The following is a 14,023-nucleotide window of genomic DNA, read 5'->3' on the forward strand; positions in this document are numbered from 1 at the left end:
CCTCCTGTTGAAGGAAGGCTGCGAGCATCACAGTGACTTGTTCTTTTGCAGAAGAACATTCCTTGAGAGCCATTCCTGGGTCTGACAGTCTAGTCAACAATGGGAACTCAGTGAATGGCTCTCAAGTCAACAATGGGAACTCAGTGAATGGCTCCCAAGCTGCTCACCACATTCTGGCGACAATTACAGAACTTGGGCTACAACAATGAACAACAGAGACAGCATTTCTTTCCTGTGTTATCTTTTTTCTATTTCTGCTGTAACAAATTGCTATATGGTTAGCAGCTTAAAACAACATAACTCTATTATCTTTCAATCCTGTAAATTAGAAGTCTACAACGGGTCCCACTGGGCTAAAATCAAGGTGTCTACAGGGCCGCATTCTTTTCTGGCAGCTCTCGGGGAGAAGGCCTTCCCTTGCCTTTTCCAGCTACTTAGAGACTCGCCCACATTCCTTGGCTCATGGCTTCCTTCTTCCATACCCAGAGCTATCTCTCTGGTCCATCTCCCTCACATCTCTCTCTGAGTTTCTTATTCTGTCTCCCTCTTCTACTTTGAGGACCCTTGTGATGACACTGGGCCCACCCAAATAATCCAGAATAATCTCCCTATCTTAACATTAACTGCTGCCCAGTCTTAATTCCATCTTCACTCTCCAGCTCTTTTTGCCGTGTAACATCGCATCCTCACAGTTTCCGGGGTTAGGATGTGGACAGCTTTGGGGGTCACCACTCTGCCCATCCCATACCCTCACAGGCCTTACAGCCTAGTCAAAGAGCTAGACAGGTCACCACCATACAGCGGGCTAAGTGCTGATGGGGAAAAGTCTGGGAGTGCCTAGAGGGGTCCCCTAGGGGGACTTCAGGTTAGAGAAGGCTTTCCAGAGAAAGTGACACTGAGAATAAACGGGCATGGCCAACGGACATTGTGGTCGTGGGAGTGAGGGGGTGATACTCCATGTAAAAGGGGTACCAAGTGCAGAGGCTCAGCAGGCAGGGAGGGAGGAGGGAGCACCCCCAAGTCAAGGTCTAAAGGACGTTCTAAAGGGGCAAGGAACGAGGTACAGGGTGGGCGTGTGAATCCAGAAAAGCAGATGAGCTGGATCAGGAAGAGATGTGTTGGCCTTCCTAAGCAGGAAGTGGGGTCAGGCCCTGCCCTGCTGAGAATGAAGGGCCTCTGGAGGGCTTCAGTCAGGGCCAGGCTGGGACTGGCTTGCCATTTGAGAAAGATCATTCTGGCAGCTGTGTAGAGACTCAATTAGAGGATGGTCAGGAGGAACATCTGACTGGTGACCTAAATGGGTCAAAGTAAAAGACCATCCATTAATTAGCATCACAGACCGGCAACCTCATGTCAAGTTAACGCCCAAGAGAAGTGATGCTGGGGAGGGATCTCAGTGTTCGTAAGATGTGTTCAGGTCTAGGAGATGCTGGCTCAGTAGAAAAGCGACATATAGGATTAAGTGAGGAGGGGGACTATTTGAAAAATGAAACTCATGAGAAAAAAAAAAAACATGTTTAAAAAGTACCTATTGGCTATATGAGAAACTTAGCTGAAATTTAACCAAATTATTACAAACATATGCACGTTGTCTTATAGCCATCAGTGCTAATGAGTTAAAGTCATGCTGGATCATCGGTGGCCCAGCTGTCCTATGAGGGGGGAGGCTGGGGGAACCCTCTGCTACATACGGTGACACTACACTGGATTGTACATATAAAATCTGTAGTGGAATTAGTATTACATATTTGTCACTTAACTTTACTTTTTTAAATGGGGGCACTGGGGATTGAACCCAGGACCTTGTGCGTGCTAAGCATGCACACTACCACTGAGCTATATCCACTCCCCTCGTCACTCAACTTTTAAATGCTTTTAATGACTTATTTTTTACGTCTCTTAAAATTTAATTTCTCCCAGATATTTGGCACTTCTTTTTTTTTTTTTTAATCATACACCAATCTGAAACTCTTTTCAGATTTAATAGACAGGAAAGTACATATTCCTCCAGGATTCTAGTCCCCATCTCCTTGACAATTTGGTTTGTATTTAAAACAAAATAAAGGAAAAGGTTATAATTTAGACCTTTAAAGATTTATGAGAGGCATACTGTCTGCTCGGAAAAACTGAAACCCCAAAAGCTGGAAAATCAGATGAATTGAGGAAGGTTTTTTAATACCTCTTCTTTGTACTTTCCAAACCCCCTGGGGTTGCCAGCTCGGGTGGAACGTCTCCTAGCAAGCCTTGTGGTGAGAGTTCTGACACTTCCACTGCTGGTTCCTATTGGAAGTATCACAAAATAAGCCTTCTGTGCAACATTTCAGCAATTTTCATGCCAATTCAGGAATTATAGAGAAGAAAAAACTTAGCCAAAAGCTGCAGAACTTTAAAAAGCTTTAGTTTGAAAGCAACGGTCAAGCACTAACTGTGCTCCAAATCCCTGAGTTGAAGATAAATATATCAGGAAAGAATGCTTTTAGCTGAAAGTAACAGAAAACTGGACTAACAGAGGCTTGAACATGAGACATTTGCTGTTTACTCAAAAACCAAATTAGAAGATAAATCGCTCAGAGCTGGGCCAGCCACTTCACAGCGTCGGTGTTTTCACTCTTCCCTCCCTGCAGCTTCGGTAATCAAGGCCTCTTCTGAGACTAACCATAAATAAATTTCGTTGTCGAATTTAGGACACTTTTGAGTATGAAAGGAGGTGTTACCAATAATCACACTGTGACAGCAGAATTCACGTGGGAAAGTCTTAGGCTACGCAGTACCTATGGTTATAGACATTATTCTTCCTTGTGCTGTGGCCTCATTGTTTCAAAATGGTTGCCACAGTTCCAAACATTGGTCCTATCACCACATTCAAACGCAAGAAAACAAGGGAAAGAGGACATATTAGCAAGCTTGCTTTGCAGGCCTGCCTCTTTCTCAGAAAGAAGCTGCTTTCTCCAAAGCCCTCCTTAGATATCTACTTACATCTCCTTGCCACCATTAAGTACAGAGGTCAGGGCACAGACGGAGCCTCGCCCAGAGTGCTCAGTGGCTGCTTGGGGCCAGGGCAGGGGTACCCCTCCAGGGGCACTGCTATTTTTGTGCAGTCTTAGCCAAAGGACCCACACTCCCAAACTCCATCCTGGTTGTATGTTGGATTCCTTTGGGTCAAGTGCCACTCGTGAAGGTGCTATTTCATGGCACTAAGTAGCACCTAGAGGGCCGGCCTATCTCTAACACAGTCCCACAACGGCAAGCCCTTGCAAAGGGTGCAGAGGCGGCAGGTGACCACAGTACTTTCTCCTTAATAGAGCTAAAAAATAAAAATAAATAAAGGAAACCACTGACGAAAAGAAAAGACAATCTACTGAATGGGAGAAAATATATTTGCAAATGATATGACTGATAAGGGGTTAATTTCCACTGTATATAAACAGCTCCCACAACTCAACAGCAAAAAAACAAACAACTTGATTAAAAAAAAAATAGGCAGAAGAACTGAATAGACATTCTTCCAAAGAGGAAATGCAGATGGCCAACAGGTACGTGAAAGGATGTTCAACGTCGCTAATCACCAGGGAAATGCAAACCAAAGCCAGAATGAGATGTCGCCTCACACCTGCCGGGATGGCTATCACCAAAGAGAACACAAATAACAAGTGCTGGTGAGGGCGTGGAGAAGACGGAGCCCTTGTGCACTGCTGGTGGGAATGTAAATTGGCGCAGCCACTGTGGAAAAGAGTACGGAGGGTTCTCAAAAAGCTAAAAATAGAACTGCCACACGACCCAGCAATTCCACTCCTGGGTATATAGCTGAAAAAACAAAAACACTAACTCAAAGAGACACATGCACCCCAACGTTCACAGCAGCACTTTTTACAGTTGCCAAATATGGGGGCGACCTAAGTGTCCATCAACAGGTCAACGCATAAGAAAGTTGTGGTATGTATGTACCTTTTCACGAGCCTGTTGGCCATCTGCGTTTCCTCTTTGGAAAAGTGTCTATTCAGTTCTTCTGCCTAATTTCTTTTAATCAAGTTGTTTGTTTTTTTGCTGTTGAGTTGTGGGAGCTGTTTATATACAGTGGAAATTAACCCCTTATCAGTCATATCATTTGCAAATATATTTTCAGCCATTCAGTGGACTGTCTTTTCTTTTGGTCAGTGGTTTCCTTTTATATATATATATAGTGAAATATTACTCAGTCACAAAAAATAATGAAATGTTGCCATTTGCAACAACATGGCTGGACTTGGAGCACATTATGCTAAGTGAAGAGAAAGAAATACTGTATGATATCACTCCTATGTGGAATCTAAAAAACACAACAAACTAGTGAATGTAACAAAAAAGAAGCTGACTCACAGATACAAAGAACACATTAGTGGTTACCCGTGGGGAAAGGGAAGAGGGAAGGGGGCAGGGGCACCGCAGGGCTAGGGAAGAGGAGGTACGAACTACTACGTATAAGATAAGCTATGAGGCTGTGGCGCACAACATAGGAACTACAAGCCAGTGTTTTATAGTAACTGTGAATGGAGTATCTACTTTAAAAATTGTGAATTGCTATATTGTACATCTATAAATTATATAATATAGCACATCAACTATACTTCAATTAAAAAAATTTAAAGTCAACTAATATTCCCTATGAAAAAAAGAAGAAGCACCAGGCACGAGCCAAGGCACCCCCGCGCTGCAGGCTGGTCTTTCCAGGGCCGCACACAGTCAGCTTCGAACTGGGACGTTCACAGGAGTCCGGCTCCAGGGTGTGTAAACTCTAGCCACAGCTGCCTTCCCAATAAAGCCCTAAGGAATTCTCACCACAGCCTCTGAGAAAGGTGACGGCCTTCAGACCTTCCCACCAGAAGGACAGGCTGCTTCTTTTGCCCTCTCGTCCTGTTCCACATATCCGAAGACCAGAGACTGCTTTTAGTAAATGTCGGCTGAGCAAATAAAGGTCTCAGTATTATCACTGTAAGTTTACAGGAATAAAGTGGAAGCTCTGAAAAAGTAAGTCAGGTGGAACGACTCAACATGTGGTCTGCTCTGTCTGCTCCTCAAGCCCTGATGTTAACCGTCTTTCACTGCATGTAGCTGTCGGCCACGTGGGATCCATCCTTTCACTACGGATTCTCCCAGCATGCACTGCATGTATGCGTTTGCAAGACATTCCCCTCAGTTCACCTAAGAACTTCCTGGGCGGCAGGTGGAGCATGGGAGCAGGACAAGTCATTTTCTCCTCCTTGGCATCTCCAGGTCCCCGCTTGTGACAAATAAAGAGCATCCGGCCAAGTTCATGGGAGGTATTACAAAACAAATTCCTTGTTTCTTCACCGAAGGCCACCGAGATGAGATCACTTTTATTCCATCACTATAACTTTTGCTTGAGAAAAACATTAGCAAGTCTCTCCTTCCAGAAACCTTGCGAATCAATTTGTTCAGTCACCAAGGACCGTGCAGCCATCTGTTACTCGGCTGCAAGAGTTGTTTATTCATACTTTTGCCCATTCATCTGTTTTGTGTTTCCTTTTGTCCACTTCTCACTGAAGATAAACAAAAACCTGTTAGCGTGTGACGGAAGCCAAGGCCCGAATCTGCCTCTGCCGAGAAGGAGGACATTTGTCAAGGGAGGGCGAGCGGAGGGCGGAGGGCGGAGGGCGGAGGGAAGGAGACCCACTCATTACTCTTCCAAGAGAGACAATCATTTTAAATTTCTGGTGATGTAGTCCTCTTTGTCTGGCCCTCGAAATGCCCTTTGGATTGCAAAAAAACGCCAGAAGCGTCAGGCGGAACCATTCCAGCCACGCAAACACTTCCGACACTGTTACTACCTTTCATATTATTGAAAGAATTTCTGCTGCTTTTGCCTAGGCGAAAAGGTTTGCTTGTCAAATTCAGAGACCAAGGTCATAGAAATGCATCGTTTTTCTAGTAAAAGAGATACCATTCTCTCATCAACCCAGAAACACTGGGGAAGATATTATTAGTAATTCCTCATCATCTTTTTCTAATGATAAGTTTGAATCAATGCCCTTCAATTAAATGTCCTTAGTGACAGAATACCCACACCGGATTGAATTAATCAAAGTGAAATTAATTATTCCACAAACCTAAGCATTCCAGAGGTAGGGCTGAATTCAGGAAAGACTTGATCAAGACTTCAGTAAAATTACTACAACCTGGTTTCTTCGGTCCTTCATCCCTGCTACCTTCCAAGTGCATCTCATTCTCATGTGCCTTATACATTAGCCAGATGGAGGAGGGAGTCTCAGTGACAGTTTCCAGGTACACTGCAGAGGGAAAGGATCCCCCCGCTCCCGCCGTTTAATTCCAGAAGCTTCCGCAAATATCTGGCTATCACTCACTAACTTTGATGGTATATATCCATTCTCCAACCAACCTCTGAGGCCAGAGGAAGCCAGGGCTATGAGGGACCAAGCCTAAATCACTTAGACCTTCTGGAACTTGAGCTGTGGAATGAAGAGGTCAGTCTATCTACTGGAAACACCAGTAGATTCCCAGAAGAAAATCTGGAGCTGTTAATCCAAGAAGAGCAGACAGATAATTAATAGAAAAGATACAAATGGTTAACTGTGTAAGGGTACCTGCCCATGATGGAAAAGTATTGTCATAGATTTTTTTAAGTGACAACATTAAAATCAGAATAATATGCATCCACAGCAAAAGAAACCATCAACAAGGTGAAAAGACAACCTGTGGAATGGGGAGAATATTTGCAAACCATGTATCTGATCAGGAGTTGATATCCAAAACATAAGAATTCATAAAACTCAACAACAACAACAACAACAACAACAACAAAAATAACCTAAGTTAAAAATGGGCAAAGGACTTGAATAGACATTTCTCCAAAGAATATATACAAAAAGCCAACAGGTACATGAAAAAATGCTCAACATCACTAGTCGTTAGGCAAATGCATATTTAAAACACAATATCACCTCATCCCTGTTAGAATGGCCATCACCAAAAACACAAGAGATAAATGCTGACATGGATGTGGAGAAAAGGGAAACTCGTACACTGTCGGTGGGATTATAAATTGGTGCAGCCACCGTGGCAAACAGCATGGCGAATCCCCCCAAAAATTAAAAATAGAATTACTGCATGATGCAACAATTCCACTTCTGGAAATACAGCCAAATGAAATAAACACACTAACTAAAAAAGATATCTACACCCCATGTTCACAGCAGTATTATTTGCAATAGCCAAGATATGGAAACAACATGTGTCCAGCAACAGATGAATGGATAAGGAAGTTGTGATATGTACACACAATGGAATGTTATTTAGCCATAAAAAATGAGGAAATCTTATCATCTGTGACAATATGAAGGGACCTTGAAAGGATTATACGAAGTGAAATAAGTCAGAGAGAAACAGACAAACACTGTGTGATCTCGCTTGTATGTGAAATCTAAAAAAAACCCCAAACTCATAGAAAAAATGATTATACATATTGTTACCAGAGGAGGGAGGGGGAATTGGAGAGTGAAGGAAGATGGTCAAAGGGTGCAAACTTCCAGGTATAAGATAAATAAGCCCTGGGGATGTAAGGGGCAGTGTGAGCATGGCTAACACCGCTGTGTGGTATGCAGGAAAGTTGTTGAGAGAGTAGATCCTAAAGGTTCTCATCACAGGAATAAGTTTTCCCATTTTTTTCTTCTTTCTTTTCTTTTTATTGTGCCTATATGAGAAAATGGGTGTTCGTGGAATCTACTGTGGTCATCATTTCACAACATTTGTAAATCAAATCATCATGCTCATGCCTTAAACCTACCCAGTGATGGATGGCAACTGCTTCTCAATAAAACTGGAGGAATTTTTTTTTTTTTAAAAAGAACAATGTGTAGCACATAACCTTTTTGTAAATATAAATCTATCTCCACATCAACATCTTTAAAACAAAGTATCAACATTTAATATATTAATTTAAAATCTTAATATAAATAAGATCTTCTTTTTTCCATTTTTAAAACTTGTATCCTTTTTTATTGAAGTATAGTCATCTTACAGTGTTGTACAATTTCCAGTGTCCAGCATCATGTTTCAGTCATACATACACATACATATATTCATTTTCATAATCTTTTTCATTATAGGTTACTACAAGATATTGAATATAGTCCCCTGTGCTCTACAATATAAATTTCTTGTTTATCTATTTTATATACAGTAGTTGGTATCTGCAAATCTCGAATCTTACTATAAAATAACCGGGGGCCGTGTGACTGAGACGGTTACCTTGCATCCAGTTACCTTGCATCCATCCCCCTGCTTCGCTCTTCGCGTTTAGAAAGCAGAGCTGAAACGGGCAGAAAGAACATAGTATTTGTTTGCCAAGGCACATCACCACCCAGCTAAATGCACACTTCTGTCTCTCCCTGGTTTCCCTGTATAGCCATTGGCCACATTCTGGCCCACGCAGTACAAACAACAAAGTTATGGCGTGGTAAGAGGGCTCCTTTTAAAATGGAACAGGTGGGCTCGTTCTCTCCCCTGTTTTCATCCTACTGGTTGAAATACAGCTGGAATTGAGATGACATGGACAGAAGTGTCCCAACCCCCTGAATATTGTGGAGCCTTCAATGATTACCTTTCCAGCTCTCAGTGATTACTTCCCGATTAATTTTATGTGACAGAGAAAAACTTTTTCTACTCCTTTTAAGACAGGGTAATTCTGAAAGTTTGTAGGTGCTGTACAGTTGAGCCTTGAACAACATGGCTTTGACCTGCACAGGTGCACCTGCACAGGGACTGTTTTCCACTAAGTATGTAAAACAGAACAACCCCATCTGAGGTTGGTTGAATCCATGGATTCAGATACGGAGGATCAACTGTAAAGTTATATGTGGATTTTCCACCACACAGAGTTGACGCCCCTAACCCCCACGTCGTTCAAGGGTCAGCTGTAGCTGTTAATGATGATGTCACACAGAGCCAAATACAATCTTGAGAGACACAAAAATACACCTGCTAAACTTTCAGAGTGGTTTCCCTAAAGAGCTATGTAGCAGGAGGGTGTACTGGGAGCCACAATTAATATGATAAGTAAAAGCACAAAGGAAGTTGTTTCATCTGTTCCCATGCTGGGGATTTATTTAACAAAATATGAGATGCGTGTGACCTGATTTTACAACAGTGGTGTTCAGAGAACTGCATTTTGATGTAAGAGCTTGATAAAGGTTATTGAATCTCACGTCTAGGGAATCATTTGAGTCTTAGTCATTAAGCCAAGGCTCCTTGTAAGTGATAACAGGGCACAGTGATGCAGGGCAAGGTCCCTGCCCTCAAGAATCTCAGGTGTCGGATGAAGACAGATGAGAAAGCAAGCACTTAGCAAACGGTGTGAAAATCTCATTGTAGAAGCACGTACGGAGATCTTTGGATGCTCAAAGGAGGGGCAATTGTCCTAGCTTTGGTGGGGCAAGAGAGGCTCCCCAGAGCCTAGAATGTGCTTTCTGAGAGATCGGAGGGATGAGAGAAGGAAAAATAAAATTAGAAGAGAAATGTGCAGGAATTGTTCAATTAGAATAGCACGTGTTCACCTTTGACGGGCCAGCAAGCAGACAGGGGGAAATTTCACTTACATAATCTCCACTAGAGGAGGACAGAGATTTAGCCCAAGACTTGGCCCGGGAGTAGCAAATCCCTACTCCAGGAGACAAAAGCGAAACTTGTATCTAGCATGGAAATATTGTTTCCTGATGTCAGTTCCTAAACCCATTCCAGACCGAGAAGCCGATCGTGGTATAGAATACAATTTCGGCAGTCACACACCGAAGAACCCGCATTTTCTCTCCTGCACTTGGACCTCAACACTCTGCTTTAATGCCCCTGTTCTGTGGTTCAGGGGTTCACAGAGCCTCAAAATGAACACGACTGGGATTTTGTGAGGATCATCTCTTTGGAACATCCGTAAGCATACTCGGACCAACGGAGAAGACCTTGTTGTTGGGAAAAGCCCTGAGTCCCCCCTCAAGTGGAAAACAAAAAACAATTACTCATTATTACTAAGGACCCAGTCTAATGAAAAGCGGTACTGCAGTATCCACGATCGCATTGCAGATCAGAGTCAGAGCAAAGAGCCACTCAGAGAAAGCGGGACAACACAATGGAAACGACAGCTTCCCTCCCGAATCCCCGATGAGGCAGGGGCTGTCAAACGCAGACCCGACAGGGGCCAGGCAGGCATCGCACACGCTGGAGAGCCAGGAATGAGGGAAACATCCCCTGTGGGAACGAACAACCCAGCCAAAGGAGCTGTCACTCACGAATCCCCAGCAGACAACGCCCGCGTAGAAATGCAGCCCAGCTTCCAGAGCTGATCTTTTAAGAGAAGCTGAAAAGGAGGGTTTCATGTGGATTCTCATACTTCTTTTACTACTGGTTCCAGGCTCAGGCAGACTGTGGACACCCCATTGGCAGTCTCCACAAGGAACAGCAGGAGCATTGCCTTGTAGCTCCATTGGCCATGAGAGGAGCAGGCTGGATATATAAAAGGTTAAGAGATTTCACTCAATATCTACTTGAAAATGAGAGGATCGATCAATTTGGTTAGACCTCGTCTATATGAATTACAAAGAAAAACAGGTGCTAATAATATTATCTGGAAGTCATTATCCTCATTAAACCTTACTTCCCATTTTCTCTAGGCTGCTTATGATTTTATCTAAAATTAGGCAAGTGGAGATCCATACTTGATGACTGCTTTCTAGTCTGTTCCTTGTGTTCCAGCCTCTCCTGCCTTCTTGGATGTGTTTCCCTCTCCTTTGCTCGATGTGAAGGGCTCACCCGCCAGCTTTCAGGGATTTTTCCAGAGGAACCTGTTCCGCAGGTAGCTAGAAATACAGTGTGTCCGTGAGGGAGGTGAGTTCAGGTTCTTCCTACGTCACCATCTTGAACTAGAGCCTGGAAAAAATGATTTTAAAGTAAAATAAATGTGGGGAATACTAGGGGAAAGTCACACAGGTTTCCTCATTACAGTCTTTACCATAAAAAAGTGTTATTTGAAACTTCAGGAAAGGAATACATGATTCAGTGTTTCCCAGATTTGACTAAAGCATCCTGACACATGTACCTGTGTGTGCACACCATCCTCTGAGGGCATCTCTCGGGACTGGTGTTCCGACTGTGGGGGCAGAATGATGCCCTGCAACAATGCCTATGTCCTTATCTCCATGGCAAAAGGGACTTCGCAGCTGTGATCAGGTTAAGGACCTTAAGGATGGGGAGATCGTGTGGGGTTGTCTGGGTGGGTTCAACCAATTCACAAGAGCACCTGAAGCAGAAAGCTGCCTCAGCCGGGAAGCAGAAGAAGAGGACAGAGGGAAGCTAGAGAGATTCCAAGCAGGAGAAGGATTTGATGCTCTGTTGCTGGCTCTGAGATGTGGACGGTCATCTGGAAGAACCAGAGAAGCCTTTAGGAGCTAAGGGTGGCCGCAGCTGACCCCCAGCAAGGCAATGGGGGCTTCGGTCCTACACGGAAGAAATCGGATTCTGCCAACAAACCTGAATTAGCCTGGAAGCAGGCTCTTCCCCAGACCCTTCAGAAAGGAGCTCAGCCCTGCCCGCTGCTAACATCAGCCTGTGAAACTCTAAGCAGAGGATGCAGCTGGGATGCTGAGTCTGACTTCTGACATAACTGGGAGACACGAGACGCGATGTTTGAAAATACACCGTTTGTGGTAATTTGTTATGACAGCAATAAAAAACGACTTTCCCTGACCTCTCTTCACCGCCTGCTTCTCCTCGGCGCACGAGTCACACTGCCCTGCCCGTGACACCCTAGAGACACCCTAGTGTTCTCTCAAGCGTCCTGGGCTTGATCGCGATGCCCGGAATGCGCTTTCTTTCTGCTCCGTCCAAGGTGCGGCCTCTGGCTCACCTCCTGCCCCCCGCGCTGTCAAGTCCCGACTGCTGCCTCGGTCGCGGCTCCGTCTCAGCATCGTCCACGCAGCGCCGCCCACCCCTCCCACGGGGAGCTGACGGTCCCCGTGAACTTGCCCCTCTCTCCCAGGGGCCTGGAGAGCAGGGGGTTAAACTAATTAACCGAGGAAGCCGTCAGCCTGAGGCGACGCTGAAGCTGCGGCAGCCAGTGTCAGTATCACAACCCCTAAGCCCGTCCAGGCCTCAGGGTCACAAAATCAAAGCCGAAGGACAGCCCTTCACGAGCAGCCACTGGGACCAGAGCTGCAGCCAGTCAGCAAGGTCTACACTCTGCTTCCGCCTTTTCTCTGCGAAGCGGCTCCCCAGCTCCCGCCCCGGGGTGGGGGTGGGGGGTCTCTAACCACTTCCTGTTTGGCGCTGCCTGACTCCAATCTACTGTTGCCCAAATAAACTCTTAAAATTTTGAATATGCCTCAGTTTATCTGTCAACAAAGGACACTCTTTTATTTATCGTTCCATCTCCAGCGTCAGTCTGGGATACAGCAGGTGATCAGTAAATGTATAGAACTGATGGATCCAAACAAAGAAAACTAGTTAACAGCTGACGTCACAGGACTGGACCCCAAAAGAGATGAAGGCTGGAAACAGCTCTGGGGTCCCCTGAAGTGCGTGGGCAGCACCCCCACCCAAGCACAGAGGACTGAACAGCAGCTTTGAAAACATATGAAGACTATGTTTCCAAAGTATTTTCAGTCCCTGCAATTCTGTTGCCCTAAGTGTCCCTTCTCATTAAATAAAAGGCATTCATTTCTTCAGGAGCGAGAACACAGCCTCGAACAAAGGGCCCCAACTTGCCTCTGAGTTTCTTATTAGACGCCTGTTTTGATCCCCCGTGAGGCCATAGACTTGAAATCCAGGCTCCGGAGAGAGAAAAAGGGATTTTCTAAATTCCAAAGGCTTTTCATATCAAGGGCAATGCTTTAAGTCTGAGCACACAGTTTTAGCATAAGCCACAGTGTGGCCAATAGAGACATTTTAGTGACTTATCTAATGTCTAAATCTAGCGATTTAAAAGAAGGGAAGTTTAACCCAGGGGTGAGTGATTTCTAAATCCATACTTTCTCCTGCTATAGTGTATTGGTCTCAAAAGAATTTACTGCTTTTGAAGATAGAGATTTCCCTATAATTGGCCGTATACAAATGAGGCATAGTGGCCGCCTAGCTTCGATGACCTAGAGCAGATCTGCACATAAACAGATGGCTCTTCGGGTGACTTTGCAAGCGAGGTCCCAACCTGAGACGCTAGAATGCTGTGACGAGGTTGACTCCCTTATTTAAAAATTAGCTCCAAGTGTTATAACTGCCCCACGTTTATATTAAAACCTAATACTGAGCCACTTTGGATCATTCAATCATCCATTCAGCTAGTTGGGAAAACTTGACCAGGCACACGAATTGTTTGAAGTGAGTAGCAGTTTAGTCCAAAGCAAGAAGTGGTCTGTGTTGTTACTCCTTCCTCAGCAGAGAAAATGAAATTTGGGCACGGAATATCACAGGCATTGGAATCCCATAGAGGCATTTAAATAATACATATAAGATAAAATTTGCATGGTGAAGCATCTATGATCAACGTGACAAAAGCAAGTTGAAAAGTACTTTGTAAGGTATGATTCTGTTTTTATTCAAACTTATTTCTTATTATATAGAATATCAGCAGAACACCTGGCAGTACATACACACATGCCTGCAACAAATACTCAGCTAAAATGTGGTTATTTTAGAAAAGTGGAGGTAGAGTAGCAAATGGAGAAAAAAAAAATGTATATAGCCAAATTGTTGAGTTTTTAGCCTTAATTTTTGACACCTTAATTTTTTAAATAAAAATGCATGTCTTCAGATCATACAGCTAGCTGGCTTCTAGGAAAAGCGAGTCAAGATAAATGTCTCCCGTATCTGGAGCTGCAGACCCAGATAGGTATACATCTGTGGTCTCTCCCCAGGTCAACTCCAAGGTCAGTCAGACCTCTAATCCTTCTTGTCAAAGATCCTCCAAGTTTCACAGGGAGGGGATCCTTGTGATGCGTGGGCCGCATCTTTAGTCTTGGCTCCACAGGGC

The 14,023-nt window shown here is 44.2% G+C and overlaps 1 long non-coding RNA gene across 1 annotated transcript; it reads right to left on the bottom strand.

Annotated features, from left to right (window-relative positions):
* Positions 1-8,018: 8,018 nt before the first annotated feature.
* On the bottom strand, positions 8,019-12,194 carry LOC116149659 (uncharacterized). Its single transcript, XR_010378511.1, has 3 exons — positions 11,906-12,194; positions 10,719-10,929; positions 8,019-10,506 (listed from the first exon to the last, which is right to left on the bottom strand). It is a non-coding gene; the product is annotated as an uncharacterized LOC116149659 (long non-coding RNA).
* Between the last annotated feature and the right edge of the window lie 1,829 nt (positions 12,195-14,023).

This window comes from Camelus dromedarius, chromosome 30 (genome assembly GCF_036321535.1).
Source record: "Camelus dromedarius isolate mCamDro1 chromosome 30, mCamDro1.pat, whole genome shotgun sequence".
NCBI classification, from domain to species: Eukaryota; Metazoa; Chordata; class Mammalia; order Artiodactyla; family Camelidae; genus Camelus; species Camelus dromedarius.